This window comes from Lineus longissimus, chromosome 1 (assembly GCF_910592395.1).
Source record: "Lineus longissimus chromosome 1, tnLinLong1.2, whole genome shotgun sequence".
Lineage (NCBI taxonomy): Eukaryota > Metazoa > Nemertea > Pilidiophora > Heteronemertea > Lineidae > Lineus > Lineus longissimus.
The window spans coordinates 4,586,711-4,606,828 of record NC_088308.1 but is presented as its reverse complement, the minus strand read 5'-3'; the positions used below and the strand labels follow the sequence as shown (position 1 = coordinate 4,606,828).

The 20,118-nt window shown below is 40.1% G+C and overlaps 1 protein-coding gene across 4 annotated transcripts in view; it reads right to left on the bottom strand.

Moving 5' to 3' along the window:
- LOC135486036 (myocardin-related transcription factor A-like) overlaps positions 1–19,988 on the bottom strand; it is a 100,111-nt gene extending 80,123 nt beyond the window's left edge. For 3 of the 4 annotated variants that reach the window (XM_064768502.1, XM_064768517.1, XM_064768535.1), the window contains exon 1: positions 9,201–9,546. The gene's annotated coding sequence lies outside the window, so the exon portion shown is untranslated. Of the gene's footprint in view, positions 1–9,200; positions 9,547–16,992; positions 17,091–19,896 lie in introns of those variants that run through there. The other variant, XM_064768527.1, reaches the window with a different exon arrangement.
- Between the last annotated feature and the right edge of the window lie 130 nt (positions 19,989–20,118).

The following is a 20,118-nucleotide window of genomic DNA, read 5'->3' as shown; positions in this document are numbered from 1 at the left end:
TTTCCTATTTAAGTGGTTCACAGTTGACAAGAACGGGCCTCTCATTGGTTGGTGGCGCTACAGCTGCTTGCCACAGGTCGGCGGCCCCATTGCCCCGTACACTTTTTATTGCGTGTGGTGGATATTTATGTCTAATCAGGCATGCACCTTGTTATTCATGGTCGAACAAGCCATCGCAGCATATTGTCGCAGTTGTCTTGAGAAAGAGCGCTAAATATCCTCATTGTCCAATCTGACACTTATGACACGAGGAGTCAACCTTCCAACATGGCGAATGTCCATGGCAAGCCTCATGAAAAGTTATTTCACTTTTTGAAAACCACCAAGGTGAAAATGAGTTGTTATTCTGTCGTGATTAAGCTTATAAAGCACCTGCCTGATTTTTTCCATCCTGATTTATTGTTCTGTACTCTGTGTGGAGCCCCGACTTAACTTAGTTACTTGATAGAAACCCTTTTTCATCTTGAGTGTTCATTTGGCTTATTACGTAGTTTGAAGTTATTCGCAGAAGAAAACCAGGATTGGTTATCTGTAGGTGTAATAAGTGTTTTATCTTGGAACATTTTTTTTGGTCATTTCCCAGATTAATCTAGTTTAGACATTTCTTATTCAAATCATAGAAACACAAGGTATCTTGCACCCTGTACACTTTATTAGCCGTGACCTTGAAAATGACCCATTCCCCCCTTACATATGAAACCAACCTGCCCGAGATATCAATTCAACTTCATCAACATCAACAGTTACTCCCACCTACATGAAAACTAATAGGTTTAGGTTGGTGGTTAACAGAGACAATTCGATCATATATATTATGATCTTGAACGAACCAGTTATCAACCTATCAAGCTGCTGATGATATCAAGTGATGGACTTACCCTACCACAAATAACATTTTTCTATCAAGCTTGGCAATTAGATATATCTAGTAACTTTGGCGGGAGGCAGAAATCGGTTGAAATTTCCTTGGTTGAGCAACTTCAAATGTAAAACTCCAAACAATATCTTAGCCCTTGCAAAGAATAGCAACACTTCTTTTCTCGTCACAGAACTCAGGACTGTCATTTATTAGATATTTATTCGACCTTTCTGGCCCCATTGAGCTAAATGCCAAGCAAAGAGGAGAGATTACAAAAACGCATTTTTCTTTTTTTCATCATCCAAATTATTTAGACATTACATGTACATGTGTTATTCAAGAAGCCGTCTGTATTCTTTTACTTTGGTGGGCCAACCAACAATATTAGTATAGACGCAACTCACATACACAGAGTCTTATATTACTCACTGTAGACTTCCTAGTTAGCGACTGAAGCATACCTTACCAACATAACAGACTCCAGCATCAGCAAGGTCTTTTTTTATTTCCCGTGTCTTTCATTGAGGCCAACTCAAGTTTCTGATTATCTTATGCAATATGCGTTGAAAAATCCTGGCTTGGCTAGTTTAAAAAGTAAAATAGTCATCAAACGACAAATTTCATTTTCTTTGTTAGAGAAATGTAACAATTCATGTTCTCCATTTTCAGTAAAGCTGTTTCAGTCAAAGGAAGTTTAGTCTTGCTACCCTAGGGTTACTAGAAATGTTTTTAAAACTTCTCACTTGCTCCCTATCATTTTTACTCCTCTCAGAAATTCAAGATGAAAATTGTCCTTGTTAGGATTTAGCACCATGTGGCAGTGAATTAAATCACTGTGGTTGAAATTCTGAACATTGATTATTCTAAAGCATTAGTACAGAAAATTGACTTGACCACTTTTTCCATTCTCAGGGTATCGGATTTAATACCATCTGTAAAAGGTGTCGGGGACAGATTTGTAGGGGTCTATTTGAAGTAATAGATAGGCCGACCTTTTTATCAGGAGGTGTTTCTCCAAGTCGACCACCATCTTCCCCCAATGCTGTTTTCAGTGATTATCGCCCATTTCAAAACTTGCAAACATCAAATTATGGTATCAGTGTTTTGTTCGCGGCTGCACGACATAGGACGTAATTGGCAGCTTGGTCAAACTACTGGCTTTCACTGACACTACTTTCTGATTGCACTTTCTTTTGGTTTCTCTACGGGTCATAGGGTATAATTTCGAAGGCCATTTTCTCTTGCGATCAGGTCTCTTGATATGATGTCCAATTTGGCCTTCACCTAAGGCGACTGCTTATTGAACTATGCTGATTTGAGCCGATTACCGCCATTTGAGGTTTCTTAATGGTTTCGTTGAAAGAATACTGGTAGCTGTTAGAACAAAAGGGAAGCAGAGTTAGATATCTTTCCCCCAGTTTTGAACATTTTGTGTACTTCACCGTGTTTGTTTTGCTGTGCAGCTGGTGTTTGATTCTGCAGCATCGAAAACAAACTGGCTCCACGAGTGGAAGGGCCTCACAAGGCCCAAGCCCTCATCTGTCAATAATGTCTTATGAGACCTTTCACCGCAGAACATGTTGCAATTTCATAATATCATGGCATTTCCCATGACAGAGTGTGTGACACGCAAAAAAAACATTTTTGACCTGATGGTTTGCTCCACGGCCTTCTGGGTTATCTACGGCATTCCGTTAGGCAAAGTTGAGTTGTTCTTACCAACAGGTATGCTACTTACTTGCTGTTGCGCCTCTCCATGCTATTGTCTGCAGCTTCTTCCCATGATAACCCGAGGTGGGCGATGAGGAGAAAGTAAATCATGTTAGAAGTGGCCCGTTGTGATGTAGACCATGTCTTCTGATATACCTAAACAAACCCCTTGAGTGAGTGTTGCGTGGGTTCACCAAAACTCAGTTCTATGTTCTTATATCTTCCAACATGACAAGCGCAGCCTCGGAGCTCCACTCTTTACAGTACCAGCAAACAATATAGGCATCAAACAGCCTAAATCTCATCTTGTGATACATGTGCCTATTCCATTATTGATATCGAGCTCCTGATCATTTTGATAGCACTAACATGAAGGACCATGTGGCTCACCCTGGCCGAAAGGATGCTTTTCCTAAGTCAGTGGTCCAAAACTTGATGTTGGTTACTGGATGTGAGTTTATAATGGAATCTAGAATGGTGTGAAAAAAAAGGTTTCATGTGATATAGTGACTGTTAAATCAACAGTGTGCCATTTTTTGGTTTCACTGCCAAATCAGTGTGAACTCTTAGAGCTTACTACTATATGCCAGGGTATTTCCTTACTCCACAGAAGTCGCAATTCAAAAATGCCACCAAGAAGTCGCAATTTGATATTCACTGACTTACTTACCATTGTGCCACAGAACTGCTAATTAGCAGGCAATCAAACTACTGACAAGCTCGGGCCTTGCAAGGGGTCCTGGCAGGTAAAGTGAAGAAGCCAGAGTCAATAGGTATGGATTTCATGAGGTCACCCACGCATTGCTCTTGTTTTGTTGGTCAACAAGTTTCTGGAGCAATATATACAATGGCTAGGTCAAGTCATGTAAAGTGCCATCAGCATTATTCTTCAAGAAGGTATAAACCTACCATGGTAAAACAATAAGGAATGTCTTCTTAATAAAGAACAAGTTATTTGAGAAACAGTAATACCTCAGATAAACAGTTCCCTCCATCATCTGAAGGTGTAAAGAACGCCTTTGCCATTATTTCCCACGTTTGAAGGTTAGGATGTTTCCATGATCCAGTTCTTACCAGAAAGATAAGCAATTGGTTGTCAAAAAGTCAGGTCGATTGTTTTAATAACAATAAGATACCCATCTAAACCATTTTTGCTACAAGTACATTGGGTTCACTTGAGCAGTCGCCACCAGATGCAGAGTTCTTGTCCAGGGTTGCACAGACGTTGTTTCAATATGCTCTAACTAGAGCTTTACTCAACTCTTGAGAAGCGCATTCCAGCAGAATACCAATCAGAGTTGGACTTTCAACTTCAATTTTCACTACACTGGTCCCATGTCACATAATTCAATCCCCTCTCCTAAAGTATCAAGAAACGGCATCAAGACCATCAAGACCAGCAGCATGAATCCTATTAGGATAACAAAAGTGAAGGAAGGCTTGCAGCTAGCTTGATTTCAAAGGAGCGGCACCTCTACTCACAATTTGTGTAACACATTCTAAAATACCTTGGTACCGTAAAGTCAACTTTTAAATGGAAAATGCATAAGCCTCGTTCTGAGAGTGGAGTGTTTTGGACACGCAACCAAGATGCTCTACCAAAGTTCCCTCGGGTTGCACTAAAATGTGGAACCATGCACACAGCTCACTTCAGAAGTTTGAGGCTCTCAAAACACTGCTTCAAACACAAATAAGCCAAGGAAGCATCAACCACCCTAAGTTTTTTAATGAGCACTACACATATTTGCTGAGAAAAACGCTCCAAATAGCCCATTTGCGCGGATTTTAGCGTCACTTGAGCGAGCCGATCCGGACTTCCTATACGGGCTGCCGTAACATAATGTAAACAACGGCGCTACCGGCGCTCCGGGCAGGCGATGGATGGAATTTGCCAAATTCGCACATATTCAAGTTATTTCGTGGCCTATCTTTTTAAGTTTGAGGTATTTTAGAATAGAAATTGAACCCTCGGCTTCGGACCTTGGTTGAGTTACCAAGACACTCTCGGGTGGAGCTAAAATTTCGTCCAAACCCTCGCCTGTCGGCTCGGGTTTGGACTGTATTTTAGCTCCACCCTCGAGTGTCTTGGTAACTCAACCAAGGTCCTCCGCCTCGGGTTCAATTCCTTAAGCCACATGGTTTGGCTCCTCATCTTCCTTAACAATCTCATGCCCTTGGGAACTTGTACGCAAAGCGAGGAGCTTTCCAACCACTTTTTTCATCGCCAACTTGGTGCATTTCCAAAACACGCCTAAGGAAAACAAGCTAGTGAGGTTGAAAAAACAAGCTTGGTATCTCATTTTTTCATGTTAATCCTAGACCTGACCTTGTACAACATTTCCGCAGCACCTAACCCAAAAACACTACAGTTCTCCTCTGTCGATATATGATCATTACCTAGCATGTTTTCGTATCAACAAGATCAACGTGATTGGAGATTTTGAGCAAGAACTACAAATGTTTGCATCTTGAAACCCTCTTCTTCTCAGGTTTTTTAACATCATGGTTCAAATCAAAACTAAAATGTGACTCTCTGCAAAAAATTACCCTTTTCTCAGACACAGACTGGGCAAACAAAACATTCTAGATGGCAGGTTGATTAGTACTGCGCTGGAAAGCTTTCAAGAAAAGTTTTTTTCTCCAGGTTGCGTTGTACGAAAACTTTGCCTGGAATGATAAGACCCTTGTAAGAAAACAATGTCTTGATTAATTAGTTCACAGCGTAGGAAGTGAGACATATTTATAAGATGGGCGTGAGATTAGAAATGCTGCTTCTTTCCCCACAGAGACCTGTGTTGCTGCCGGCCAAACATGTAGCACTTCATTCAAGATACTCTCATCAAACCCTCTGATGTAAGAAAGTATTTGCCATGACAACATCTGGCAAAACACTGACAATTCCCTGTTCATTCTGTGGCAACCCTGCACCAACTCAGGCTTCTAGCCATGTTATAAGATAGTCTTTGATGGCTACATGGCCAACCTTGGAAAGAGAAGCATTCCCGTTCATTCTGTGTCAGATCAGAACGTACGTCTGCACTGATTCAGACATTCCGAAGGGTTTACCAAGGTGCAGTAGAAGGACCTAAGACCTAACTGAATGAGTGAGTAATATAGTACTCAGTAATCACTGATGATCAGATTGATACATCAGCGATTACCTTGCTTACTGAAAGGAATAACACTTGGTGGCGAGGCTGGCCAGTAGCCAAAGTTTGATTTGGTAGGAAGCTGCGATCAAAACATTTAGAAACTTCATTACCATGCTTCAGTTGTTACTGTTATGGTCGGCGCTGCAACGTTTTAGCCAGTTTATTACCCAACTGTGGTGCAAGTGTTTGATCAGCAGAAAGAGGCTGAGCAAAGGAAACAGGCTCGCGAAGGCCGACAGTGCTGAATGAAGATGATATTCGTGCCGTCATCGATTACCATTTACCAGCTACATTTAGTTTCATCATTCAATGAGTGAAGAGCACTTCAGGAGTATCACAGTTCCCCAAAGCGTTTGCCAGTTCCCCAAACATTTGTCAGCTCTCCAATGCGTTGGGCAGTTCCCCAATGCATGTTGCAGTTGGTATACACATGATTCACAGAGACATCGCACTGACCGTACAAACAATGGTGAAAGAAGCTAGTCGATTATGAGTTTGTTGGTAGTTTTGTCTGAAGCCATATCTTTAAGATATACATTTTTGATGAGGAAGAAAACACTTAAGAGTTTTGTTGACACGATGTAATGATGAACAACTTGTTTGCAGAAAGTGATTGACAGGCTATTCTTAAGTTCGTCTTTGGGCCTAATGAGCTATTAGCAAATAGACTAGAGTTACCCAGAAACTTGTTCAAAATTTTTTTTACCCAGAAACAAAATATCATTGTCTATTTAAGATTACCATTTTTACCAGCTACAAGAAGTTTCATCAATTAATGAGGTTGGGGTGAACAGCACTTCAGCAGCAGCATTCCAACTGAGCAGCTGCGCATCACTTCCGTCATGTTTGTCGAAGTCTGCACGTAAAGTGAAATGGTACAGCACATTACAGTAAAACACAAGAGCTAAACCTCTTTTTATTTGAAATGAAAGATATGCATGCCATGGTCCCACAATCTGGGGGGGGGGGCTATTGTCTTCTAAAGACCCTCAGCATTGTGCTTCCCCCATAGAATATAGATCATCAATGCATTATCATTCATGACATAGTTATACTGCAAAAAAATGTGGGTGACCACTAAGGTTTCAACTTTGACTTCAATAGGCCACAATTGCCGCTGCACGAATTCTCATCATCACTGAAACTTAGATGAAATGCTTATTATAATCATCACGACTTTATAACCTACATCTCCCAAGTGAGCTTGATACGAGGAATGATTTTCCGAGAGCAACTCGTGAACCGAAATGATCTTCGAGGTTATCATAATTACAACTTTACAGCATAGTAAGCAAAAGGAAGCTTTTCTTAGAGCACCTCACAAACCTTAATGACCATTACCATCATTATCGTAACTTAACAACATTGTAAGGGCAGCAATAGTTCAAGGTAGGTATGCTGAGCAATAACTCAGCAGGTAAGCAAGGAAGTGAAAATGCAATCAGGAAGACTGCGTTATGATGAGATATACAGTTGGAAATAGTTCAACCAATCATTTAATGAGCAACCCCCTATCAATTTTATAACACTCTAACAGATACAAGGAGATACAGAGTATAGGCAACATTCTATTAAAGGTGTTGTACATGTTGATGAATGAGCCGCTAAGATGGCTTTACTGAGCCATTAGGAGTGTTTGTATCTTTGTCAAACTTCGTGTACACAACGACGAGGGGAGTGAGTCACGAAAGTTAGGGCATCTGCTGAAAGTAGGCACCCCATTATACACTGATTTGACTACTTGGCTGAAAACCTTTTGGGTGAAAAGTGCCTGCATTTGCTCTACAAAAATTCTGGTAGTTTTTATGCATCCTGTATAATCTTAAACATACGTGCAACTTTTCAAAAACATTTCGTTATCTTTGTCTAGTGTTGCTAATAAGTTAGTTTATTCACCTCGGTATACATACTTTTCTTGTAGCTGGCCGACATTTTCTTTGATTTCAGGTAGAATTTTTTTTATTCATTATTTATTTGATTGTACTTTTATCACAATGGATCTGGCTAACTTACAGTAGAAGTCTGCTTACTGGTGTATGTAAAGAAAACTGATATCATGAAGAAGTTGCTTTTACATCAGATTCAAATCAGTTTTTCAGGCTATTTATGTACAGGCCAGGACACCAAGCCTCCCTGATACATTTCAAAGAGGGACAGCACGACACTGCAGTCTGCAGGGTTCCTGGTAGAGGCCAAAGGTGAAACTCTCTTCAAGGCAGCAAATTTCAAGAAGGGTTTGACCTCAGGCAATGACACTGGAAGGTTCTCAAAACGTAACTCATGATGCAATGGCAGCAAACTTGTAGATATCTTGCTTACGAGTATGCCAGTGCCAAAGGGAAAGGAATGTTTTCAAGCCAGGGGTTCCAAGATTCTTGGAATACCAAGAGTTTTATTCATTCAACAGACTTTGTACATATGCTTACAGTTTCTCCCTCCAAGGAATGGGTCAACATGGCTATCGCTGATAGAGGAAGTCACTACATGTATACAGTAGTAAACAGAAAGGAGAGATATATCAATAATTATGTGAATACCCTCAAAGAACTTCAGAGATAAGAGAAGATTTGGTAAACAACTCCTCACTTTTCATGTCAGTGAGAGTTGGCAGAGTCGCTGAAAGGAGTTCGCTGAATGAAGAAGGTGAAGACATTACACCTGGACATAAATTCACACCGACCTGGAGCCCCAAAGCCTGGTCTATAACTTACAACGGCATCACAATACAGTGAATGGGAAAAGTGTGTCTCACTCTCTGTTGCAAGAAGAATCAGCCATTCTTTAAAATTTAGATATTTTTCACAGAATATTCTTGAAAACGAGATGAAAAAATGGTTTGATTTATACAACTGCTTTTATACCAAGGTCTATATCTACGGCTAACACACAGCAGCAAAACACAAGGTTTCATAAAAGAATAAAAGCTTTCCTCCACCAGTGATAGAGAGTAGGCCTGCACTATCATGCAATCACAGATCATTCACTCCTACAATTCCTAACCTGTCTAGACACAATGTGGCCCTTGGCATGTGGGAACCAACTGTGTGGTTGTTGGCATCTGCACAAATTGGCAACCCTAGGAAATATGTAAGCCTATACTTTAACAAGTGGTTTAGTAGGCCTATATCAACCCGACCATAGGGCCCAACATAAAACATCAAAAGAAAAAAACATTCACTTTGTTAGTCATAAGAAACATCCTTTCTCACATTCAACATTCAACAGCAAGCAACACTGATAGTTACTTCTGACCACTACTGCAGAGCATTTTTCAATGAAATGTTAATATTTTGATTTCAGTCACGTGCTATCATTTCTTGTGCAAATACCATAAGTATAAAAGATACAATAAATGTTCAAATTACAACAGGTTTAATCAGCATATTAAATAGAGACTGTTTCAAATTTGACTATCGTTAGATTTTATATTACATACATGAAAATCATCATTGTAAAGATTGTGTAAACTTTTTGCTTACCGGATGAACAATGGCAATGCACACATTGTCAAAGCTGCTATTGCAGGTCTCCTGACTGGTCAAGGTCACTGGGAATAGGTCAAGTTCACTGCCACCAGGTCTCTTGGTCAAGGTCACTGGCAAAATGTCAAGATCACTGCAACTAGGTCTCTCGGACAAGGTCAAGCCACAGGCAACTGGTAACTATGGAAGAAGACATCCAAAAAACGGTTCTCCTCTAGGTGGCACACACTGATGACCGCGGAAGAAGCCCATCCAAAAATACCAGTTCTCCTATTGGTGGTACACTTGCACTTGAGGGATCCTGACACGCAAGGCAGGCCCATGAGTACCAATGCTGTACTGCACAAGTTGCTCCGAATCCCGACAGGTACAGGTTGTTGATTTCTGACCTGGGAGCATGGTTAGGGCAATCTTACACGACCTACCATCAGCGGGGCAAGTTACCGATACAGTTGCGGTGCATCCATCACAGCCCAGGAGAAAGCGTTGGCTTCAAGACATCTGTTTCAGGGTGTGCATGCATGTATACATCACCCAACACGTTCATGTATGTCTGACCTGATGCACAGGTAACAATACTTTTTTCTAGAGAAAAAATGGACAGGAATACCACCATTTTTTAAACAACTTGAGTATGTTACTTTAAACCCTTGTTTTTGATCAAAAATGATAATCACAGACTAATGCCTGGTCCAAAAGAGGAAGTAGAGGGGGAGAGAACAACAAGACCAAGGTCAAAGAGGACACATCTTCCAAACTCCTCAAACCAACATTATTAAAACTTCATTACAATGAAAACATGAAAATTGATTAACTGAATTATCACTTTGATTTGGTATTGTTGAAAGAGGTGATGCAGTTTATACAAGTGTCCATCCAAAAGTGGGCCGCAACCCTTGTAAATACCATCCAGATTGTCACAATCGGTCATGGGCCACTCAAGCCCTGTCGACTTATGAACTGTGAGGTAATTCAATGACCAAATGTCAACTCAACAGCCCTGAACAATAGGCTGGGCAACAACATTTAGATTTCACAGATTCTAAAGAGCAGAGAAGCAGGTGACCCTATTTCATGAATTGTTTTCTGCAAGAGTTTTGAAATAATTTGCACTCAAAATGATAACAAAAGGAAATTTCAAATTTTCATTGAGTTTATTCAAGATGTTTAATTGAATGAAGCTTCTTCTTGACCAGATTTTACAGAACCCACATATTTTTGTCTTTTGTCTATAAAATGCATGATCTTTTCAAATAATGATAAACCAACAAGATGCCCAAAGGCCTGGCACTCAGTTTAGCAACATGATTTCTAAATGATTTGTCATGCTTTATAAAACCAAATTTTGGCAGCAACTGCACTGGCTGATACTTTCCCAACACCGACTGACAGATTTCTCTTGCTCTATCAACAAGCAAAATAAATAAATGTGTGTATTTTCGTTACCAGACCATGTGAAAAAACCTGCAAAGTAAGTATATTTCTCTCCCATCCATCACATTCTGAACCACCTCTACGAAATTCCTTTCATGTCTAGCTCGGCTAAACTTTATCCATTGTAAACCTTCAATTCTCTAAAGGTAAATAACTGATGTTCGAACAAGCATTTAAGAAAACCGGAATCCCGAGTTACCACTTCATATTCATGCTTTTTTAGACCCTCTGGACTGTTTCCTACTAATGATGGTCAGCAGACCATAAATTCTTTCTCCTTCATTGTTACTTCTAATCCCCTCTTTATCGAGAAACTTTTTTACCTATTACACACATTTCCTGCTCACATCACAAGCAAAAGACAGTTAACCATTACCATTACCCGTACCTCACATTTTCAAGCAAACTTGATTTCCGATTTACAACAGTCAACACAAATTTAAAATGTTGTAATTCTGTACAATGTCCGTCATAACAGCGACAAAATGCTGGGTCATGCGAATTTTACTCGACATTTAGCATTTCAAAGACTTTCGGACACTCCACTTCAATTCTCAGGCCAAAAACTAGGATAACATCCAGCCAATACAAGCTACTGCAATGGGTTTTGAGACTGCAATGCTGTAACTATATGAGTTGAAGACTTATGACTCTGAGACAAGGATCGCCACAGTGAGATACTCTTTTAGCTAATGATTGCCATCAGCTAAAAAAGCTTCCAACTGATTCCCCACTGCAATACTTTGATAAAGTGCCTTTCAAGTTGCATGTACTGATTGGTAAAACCTAACCAAATCTACTACAGCTACACTCTTAAAAGTCGAAGGTATACTAATGGTTGGGGAAGGTGGAGAGTTTAAAGCTTTTTCGCAGGGCCACTGCTATTCGACCGTGGGAATATCGCGAGTTTGCGGCAACCATAAGAATGCTACAAGCCATCTGTTTGGCTTTGTTTTTCAGAAGATAAGGTAACTTCTTAGGTTCTAGTGGGCGGTGCTCTGTCTTCAAGGGAGAACGTTAGGTCAAATCCATGCTATCATTCTCTTAACATATGGGGTATCGGAAAACTGGTTGCAAGGTTGGTACAGGTATGGAGTGTCTTTGTCTTAGAACTGCTAAGATCTCCACCCGATTCCCTTTCGACCTTGCAACTTGAACTTAAAAAGCTCAATACTTCCTGAGATATCGGCATGTATAAACTGAAGTGGTCGCTGCCAAGTCTGTATGCCAAGGTCAGGGGCAGACATGGTGAACAACTCATCAATCCATCTTCCTTGCAAAAAAAACATGAAATGGAAGTAGAACAGAATATCTTCCGACATCCTCCTGTATCTGTTGAATATACAATGGAGTGACTCTTCACCTAACATTTGCCAGCCTCGTCAGTACCATATTCTTGAATAACTCAGCACCCTTTTTCAAAATCAGTTGGTTAAACAACTGAAACAAACAGAGACCACAGTGCACAACAATAGTTTTATAAAACATCTTTCAGTCTATGGCATCAGATGATAAAATCAAAGTTAACTGCTTCAAACAGGTTCCAAGGTCAAGCACACAAGGAGAGACGCTGAGGAGTTTTTTACCCACCTCGAGGCAGAGGGAACCCAGTTGGTGATTTAACCAATAGAATGCCATGCTATTGGCCCGAGGGTGTAAGGCATACCCCTAAGACATCAAGCTGTTTTTTGGGTGTCTGACCAGTAACTGACCAAACTGCTCATTTTTCTTCCACCCACGAGTAGGGTTTGGTCTACCCTCATCACCCTTGAGCTAATGAGCATATAAACAACGAAACAAGGTGACGATGAGATAACATCTAATAGTTTGTTGACCGATTGTGACGTTGGTCAACAGCCTGGGGTGTCTGTCAAAGCAGGTGGCCAGGTCTGTGGCCTTGCACATACATTGGCCGGTCTTTTTATTTTTTGAAATGATATGTGCTAATGACCAACACAACCACCTGCTTTGGACAATCCCTTGCCCATTGTCTCAGGGCAAGAGGGTTTCTAATCACGATATTTTTGGTCAGATTTTTTTACATTTATTAGTTTACAACTGAAATCTGACTGAATTGACCAAAATCTCAGTAAAGTCTTTCAACTTTAATTTTGCTTACATATTGATATGCCTATCTCACGCATATATACCAAAGTAAAAAGACTCTCGGACAAATAATGACAAAACATGCCACTTAGTGAAATTTTTAGAGCTTGAGCCCTATGACCATGACTATGTCCTTGAAAACCTGAAAGTAATCTGATCTATCCTCGAGGACACGAAATTCTTTAATCAAATTCATGAATAAAACAGTCATTCTCACCAGCAAATCACCAAAAGCCGTCTTAAATAAACGACAGGACTTATCTGCGTTCAATTCATCTTTTCAATCTCAACCGTGCATTTTGCTGCTAAATGCACAATTAACAATGAACAAACAAGCATTTAAAGCGATATTATCATTTGATAATGACGGAGAGTGCGATGTAACCGTTGGATGAAGCGTGCCGTGCCGATTACAACAATGATATGGCAACCATTAGCGGGAGCTTTTCATTGATGAATCGAAACAACACATTCAAACAAAAGGGCCACATGAAAAGGGCCCCAAAACCAGATGTAATAAGGCGACACCCTCGACAAAGATCATTTCACGAAATCTTTTCAGATTCTTGCAAAGAAAACACAAGTTTCTTAATCCGGCAATAAATGATTTATTCATTGCGAAATCAAGGCCGATGGTTTCTTGATTCTGGAGTTCCTAAATTTGTGGCAACAAAAGGAATTTGCATCCTATAAGAGGAGTCATAAATGGGCCACAGATTGGCTACTTGCAATTAGCATGGCTCATTCATGCACAGGTGGCTGATGCAAAAATTATGAAGTGTGAGCCCTGCTCTCAATATCAAACTCATAATTGTACCAGATTAATCATATTTTTATATTTGTCTCATCTCTGCGTAATCGGCATGAAGGAGACCTGACAAAAGCGTACCAAACTCGGACTAAAAATAGCTGAGAAGGTACGTCACAACAAACAATTCAGGGTTTCCGCCAGAGGGGGAATGGGGGGTTCATCCCCCCTAAAATATTTCAAGGGGGATATCCCCCCTTAATTTTGAGCACTAAAGTTTGTTTTACTGTCAAATGAGTAATTTTCATGATTTGATTTGTAAAATAAGAACATTTGGGAGCAATTGTAGCGGTTTTAGGGCCAAAAAACGTCTCAGGAGGGGTCATATACCCTTTTTAAGAAAGAAAAAAATTTTGAAAAAAAAAATTTTTTTAGAAAAATTGTTTTTGCTCCCCCCCAAATTTAATCCTGGCGAAAACCCTGCAGTCCATGGTGTCATTTTTTTTGTCAGTGAAATGGTCCAGGGACCATGTGCTCACCTCGGGTAATGTAATGCATGTCATTTGCAGTGGATATGGGGAGAACAGTTTCTGGCTAGTTTCACCAGTTTTGATTCCATTGAATAATATTCTTCTTCTTGGCTCAATGGCAGAAGAACATAACCGGTACCATCTAACTATAGCATTTTGGTTATAAAGTTGACTAAATTTCAGGGTTATTGAAGAGTGTACATGACACATGGAAATTGGTTGACATCTGTTCAACAGTTAAGGAGTAATAGGGCTTCGTTGGATTTTTAAGATGGCGGCCTGGCGGCCATATTTGTCATGGGATTTGACTGAAAATTAGGGATACTGATAAGAGTACATAGATACATAATAACATGAAGTTTGGTTGCAATCCAACCCTTAGTTTCGAAGTAATATGACTTTGTTTAATTTCCAAGATGGCCACCTTGCGGCCATATTGGTCAATGGATTTGATCAAAGACATTGTAGAGAGTACATAGATATACAATCACATGAAATTTGGTTTCAATCGGACTTTGTTTAATTTTTTTTTAAGATGGCCGCATGGCGCCCATATTTGAAGTCCGAGCGGGACAAATTTTTGGGGTAGAATAGAGGGTCCCTAGATATATGTCCTCACAAGTTTAGAACCTTCTAGCTCAAATAGAAACGAAACGTGCCACCATCTGGGCATATTGCGTGTAAAGGCCATTTGGTATTTCAAATATTCCTGCTCATATATTTAGTTTAAAGTTTCTACTTATACATGTTGACTTTCTGTTCCTTCTCATTTTCATAGGCCCATTTGGGGTTTCCTGTTATCAATGGAGGTCTGGGAGCAAGACCAGCTGTATTGTCTCTCAGTGTTATTAATCTATCATCATCACCATCTTGAATGTGCATATTTGTTTTGAATTTCTTCTAATCGTAAAGTGGGACTCAGGGATAAGCTAGAAGGTCAAATTTGTCTTGTAAGTAAACCCTTTGTTCAGTTTGAGACCCTTTTAATCCATGCTGTGGAGATCCATGGATTGTGTGTACAATATGTACTAGTATTACTTCATTATGATGCATTTGCCATAAATGTTCCTTTAACCTGTAATATTATTATCTGCTCTTGTCTGTGTGGTTGTCATGCTTGGTTGCTTTCATAATTACTGCTGTACTGAATGTTTTGGAGAATCTTTATCTTTGGTTTGAGTGCAGTTTACTTCTGGCATTTGGCAAAGCTACCATCACACCAAGTTTTAGCCATCTAGCCCTAGTGGTTAAGAAACGTGCAACAGGTTACAACGACGACGACGGACGCCGACGGATGCCGGACACCGCGGTATTATATAGACTCCCCTACGGTGAGCCAAAAAATGTTATTCTAGATTTTTTAAATCTTCTGACCCATATAATAGCCAAGGGTTTAAAAGTTTTTTTGCTAAAATGTTGTTGATTTTTGGTCAATTTTCCAAATCACAATTTTCTGCCCTTGTCGGTCAAGGGCAGGGCATAAGCATTAGCATGTACTTGTCTAACCAAGTGTGAAGCCCACCTTAGAGTATTGATACTGGGAGTAAGGTTTCATCAGGTCAGTCTAGAGGTGAAAGGAGGTTGAAAGCTTATACAAAAGAAATACTGTGAGAAGTATTCCGAAGAACTTGCAACCTGTCACCAATGAGATCAAGTTTAGAGGAAATTGCACTACCAGGTACCAGAAGGCGATCAAGGTGTTTTGATGTTCAAAGGCATGGCAGCCCTGTTCCTCAGAAGGGGTAATCAATCAATCAATCTATTCGACTTTTCCACTAAACTCTATCACCATCACCATCATCATCACCACACTATCAGTGCTGTCTATCAATAAGTGATGAACTGGTGATTTTCATTTGAGAAAATGCAACTCTTCCTCCTTTCCTCAGTTTTCCCCTCTCTTCTTGACAGGGAGGTCTTCACCCAAGGCAGGGCAATCAATCGAGCGATTCAGCTTTTCGACCCAACCCTTGCCATTCCAAGTATCGGTACTGTCCATCAATGAAATGGCCAGGGCCATTGTGCTCACCTTATGTGGAGGAAAGATGGATGAAGAGCATGGTGTTGTGTCATGTAGTGTTAGGTTTGATGTAGGTCCAGGCAATTACAATTTCCTCAAAATGGCCAATTTACATTTGACCTCTGTGACTTTGAAAAGTAGGTCAAATCAAAAAAGACCCGGGTGACACACTGAATGGTTGTTAGAATTAGATGTACCTATGATATAAAATTGGTGCCAATCGGGCAAGTAATTAAGGAATAATAGCATTTTGAAGAATTTTGGATTTGGCCCCCTTCCTGGAGGCCAAATCATCTTGTACCAATCTTTGTACACATGACCCTAGGGGGTCATGTGTACAAAGTTTCAAGTTCATAGCACTAGCGGTTAAGAAACATGCCACAGGATACGACGGACGACGACGACGGACGATGGACACAGGGCTATTGTATAGACTCCCCTAACGGTGAGCCAATAATAAGTACCACAGTCGCCGTTGTAGGCAGAACACATCAATCTGGAAAACTTAAAAGAAATACACCCTGTTGCTTTCAACATCTTTAAATAGATGGCAGCACCTTACAACAACTACCTGCATTTCAATTAATAGACATGAATTATTACATGAAACGCTTAAAAGTTCTTGACCTGTGCTACCACCTACCCTATAATCTGAAAACTACACATAACCTTCCGAACATCAGTGACCAGAACTTTTTTCGTTACACACAACAACTCCCCCAAAACGTTAGGACAAAAATATGTAATGTAAAACAAATAGTCAGCACTAAGTACGGAGTTAAGAGAAAAAAAGGGTGTATTTAACTCAATATTGGTTGCTTGTTGGGGGTTTTTTTCCCACAAAATGTATGTTTTCGTAACTTCATAATGTTTGGGGACCCAAGGAATCCCTGTCACTGGCGACTGGTCTAAATAAAAGGCCACTCAGCCAAGAAAACTAAAGAGGTTTACCTTAATCAGGGTGGTGTCATGGATTCGAAAGCTCTAAAGAGATCTGATCAGCGTTGAGCAAAGTCTACAGGAGTTTCTTCCGCGCCATCCTGAAGAACCTGCAACAGAAATTTTATGATAACATGTACAATGAAGATGCAAATGAAGAAATAAATTTTCAGTGCAACTTTGATTCAAACCTGCATTGGTTGACATACAAATCGGAAGTTTATGAATTGGAAATCAAGCTTGCCAACTCAGAAGTCACGCTACACGAAAGAGGAAGTCCTTCATGCTCTATTTAGTCAGAAACCAGAATGCACACTTCGACATACATGCACAGTTATAGATTACATCTATCAACCTCTTTGTCCTCAATGTACAATCAAGTTTGCTGAAATATACGTGAGAATGATAGAAATGAAAAAAACCCGATTGAAAAATTCATATTGATTGCGTTAGGTTTGTAGAAATTTTTACAGGAGGTAAAGCCGTAAGACTTTTTGGAAGGTTGGCTAAACTTTACCGGCCTGACTAGAACAGGACAGCATATCTGGACACAAGTTGATACCAACCCAGTGCCCAGTCAGCATCATTGCTGAACAGTGCTGGAAACTCCTAGGCCCTACATTATTTATTACTTAACTTTTATCAAAAACTTCCCCAAAACATCAATTCTGACTAATATATGGTACATAAAAGAGTACTGGAGGTAAAGCAATTGGGCAACTATGTACACTTTCAACATTGGATACACACCCGCTATCTATGCCAACAATACCATTAAACCATAGGTGTGAATTTATCAATAGTTTTAGACCACAACTACCAGTTCATGTCTTTCACAAAAATTGATTTCGTAACCAGCATTAGCATACATACATGTAGGTGTGCATTATTAACGGAACATGCAATATCAATTTTTAAAGTTTCTGTCATTTTAACGAGTAGTTATACAGGCATGCTGGATGAATGTAACATGGCATGGTTGTTTGAAATCAGATTTTACATTGTGGGCATGCAAAGTTTCTGAATAGCAAATGATGTGATTTAATTTTTGATCAGCTCACTGAATTGATTTCCTTCTTGGACAAGAGGTTTTGAACTGATTTTCATTCCAGTAAATTTGGGGACATAATATCCTGACCTATGCAATTCAAATCAATGAACTGAAGGGCCCAGCAACCAACAATTGTCCAGATACAACAACCGGGTTCGAATTCACCACCTTGCTTTCTTCTCCAGGTACAGCACCTCGGCACTTTTTTTTCGGTAATGGTTTTGGTTAGACGAGAACACTGGGGCATATGGGGCAGACTTACCAGCCAACCTGGATAATACTAAAATGAAGCCCAAGTCGTGTTAAAATATGCTTGAAACACCCAGCCCAGCCAAAGAAATTTGTTGTGGAGAAAAGTGGTAGTAGACAAGGACCACTGGCTTTCCTTTGGTTGTCCTCACCATGCGATGCGGATAAAATATACTAATTTCCAAGTTATCCTTTGTATGAAGGACACATCTACACATCCATGACATCCTGAATGTAGATAGTTTAGAATTTTGACAATCAGCACACATGAAGATCTCATCAATTACACAACACTTAGTAAATTACACAGTGTACTTTGCTAATTGATTACTGAATGCGGAAATGCAAATAATGAGGTCAAGCTGTCAGCCCTGAGCCGACATGCCATCCAGTATCCAAGCCTGCAGAATGCATGGAATGGATTCCCACTTCCTGCTTACTCACTTGTTGAAATATTCAAATCAGGGGATAAGGCTTATCACGACCAACAAGTGTAACAACATTGGCTGAAACCCATGTCGGTCTGCTAGTGCCAGGGTGACATTGAGGTAGAGATCTCTATTTTGACAATTTCTCCAATGGCCTGCAGTCAAGCTCCCACCCTCCCTCCTCATGGTGGGGATGTTTTGTTCAATAGTGGCGTTGCGAAAGTCGATACACAGGTGCCTTAAATCACTCCCAAATCTAAGTTTTTCTGGCTCATTCTAATGGATCTATATGACTGAAGGCAGTGACTCATAATGATCAATGAGTAATCACTCATTGGATTTAAAGGTCACATGGAATATGAATTTTATTTGTTTATTACAGCAAATTGCCATGGACTCCAAGCATTTTTGCCATTGCCAATCAACAGATGGCTGTTGTGTGTGAGCTGAATCAACTGGCATGAATGGTGGCTACGATTTGCTGTATAATATGTAAACGTTTAGCAGTGGTGTATCATGTTCATTGACTTGTACATGTAGTACTAGCAGCCAGGGATGAGGTTGTTCCCAGGGGAAAGTGATACTAATCTTGTTCATCATGCACCTTTGAAATTGATGTGGTCCACTAGGCTACTGAACTACTGGATGATAGGAGGACCATCTTCAAATCAACCCTTGATAAAGGAAGTTTTCTTTCTATGACATAAAGTACTCGTAGTCATACTGTTCCCCAGTCCAGGGCCAGGCCCAGCCAGACATGCCAAAGCAGAGCCACTGGCACGGCACTAGGACATATCTACTATGAACTATCTACAGTGTGAGTGTTAGTCTAGTGTAGCCCGTCTTCCGACACATGATTAATCATTCACAATGACATAAACTAGCCTACAGACTAGCTCGCTCAATCACACTGCTTCATCTTCATTATATTCAATCAACAAATATTGAAATTTCACAATCAGGGATGCAGTGAAAGTCGTCTCATTTTCTAGCCAGCCAGGGCCAGGGCAACTTGGCAAGGCAAGCCTGAAGGAAGAGAAAAATTTGTCAAAAAGTGGGATTTTTCAGACAGGAGTGGGTCAGTCTGAGGTCCTGTCAACCCACAAGCACTGGCACTAAGGGTCGGCTACTTCCATTTCTCTTTTGTTTACTTGTTTATCTTTCGTTTGATTTCATTTCTATACTCACTCCAAGCAGAAAAAGTAGGTTTTGAACCTGAAAGATGAGCATAAAATTTCGAAGTCAACTCATAAGTAGAGTCAACCATTACGAAGTCCCGGATGACGGTGGCTCCGAAGTAGAAATGACGTCATTTCTGGATAAAATTGAAAGGATATTCGGAGATGACAGATTTTATAACGCGAATATCACAGTTATTGCTCGATTGCAATAAGTAAAACTCAGTTGGTT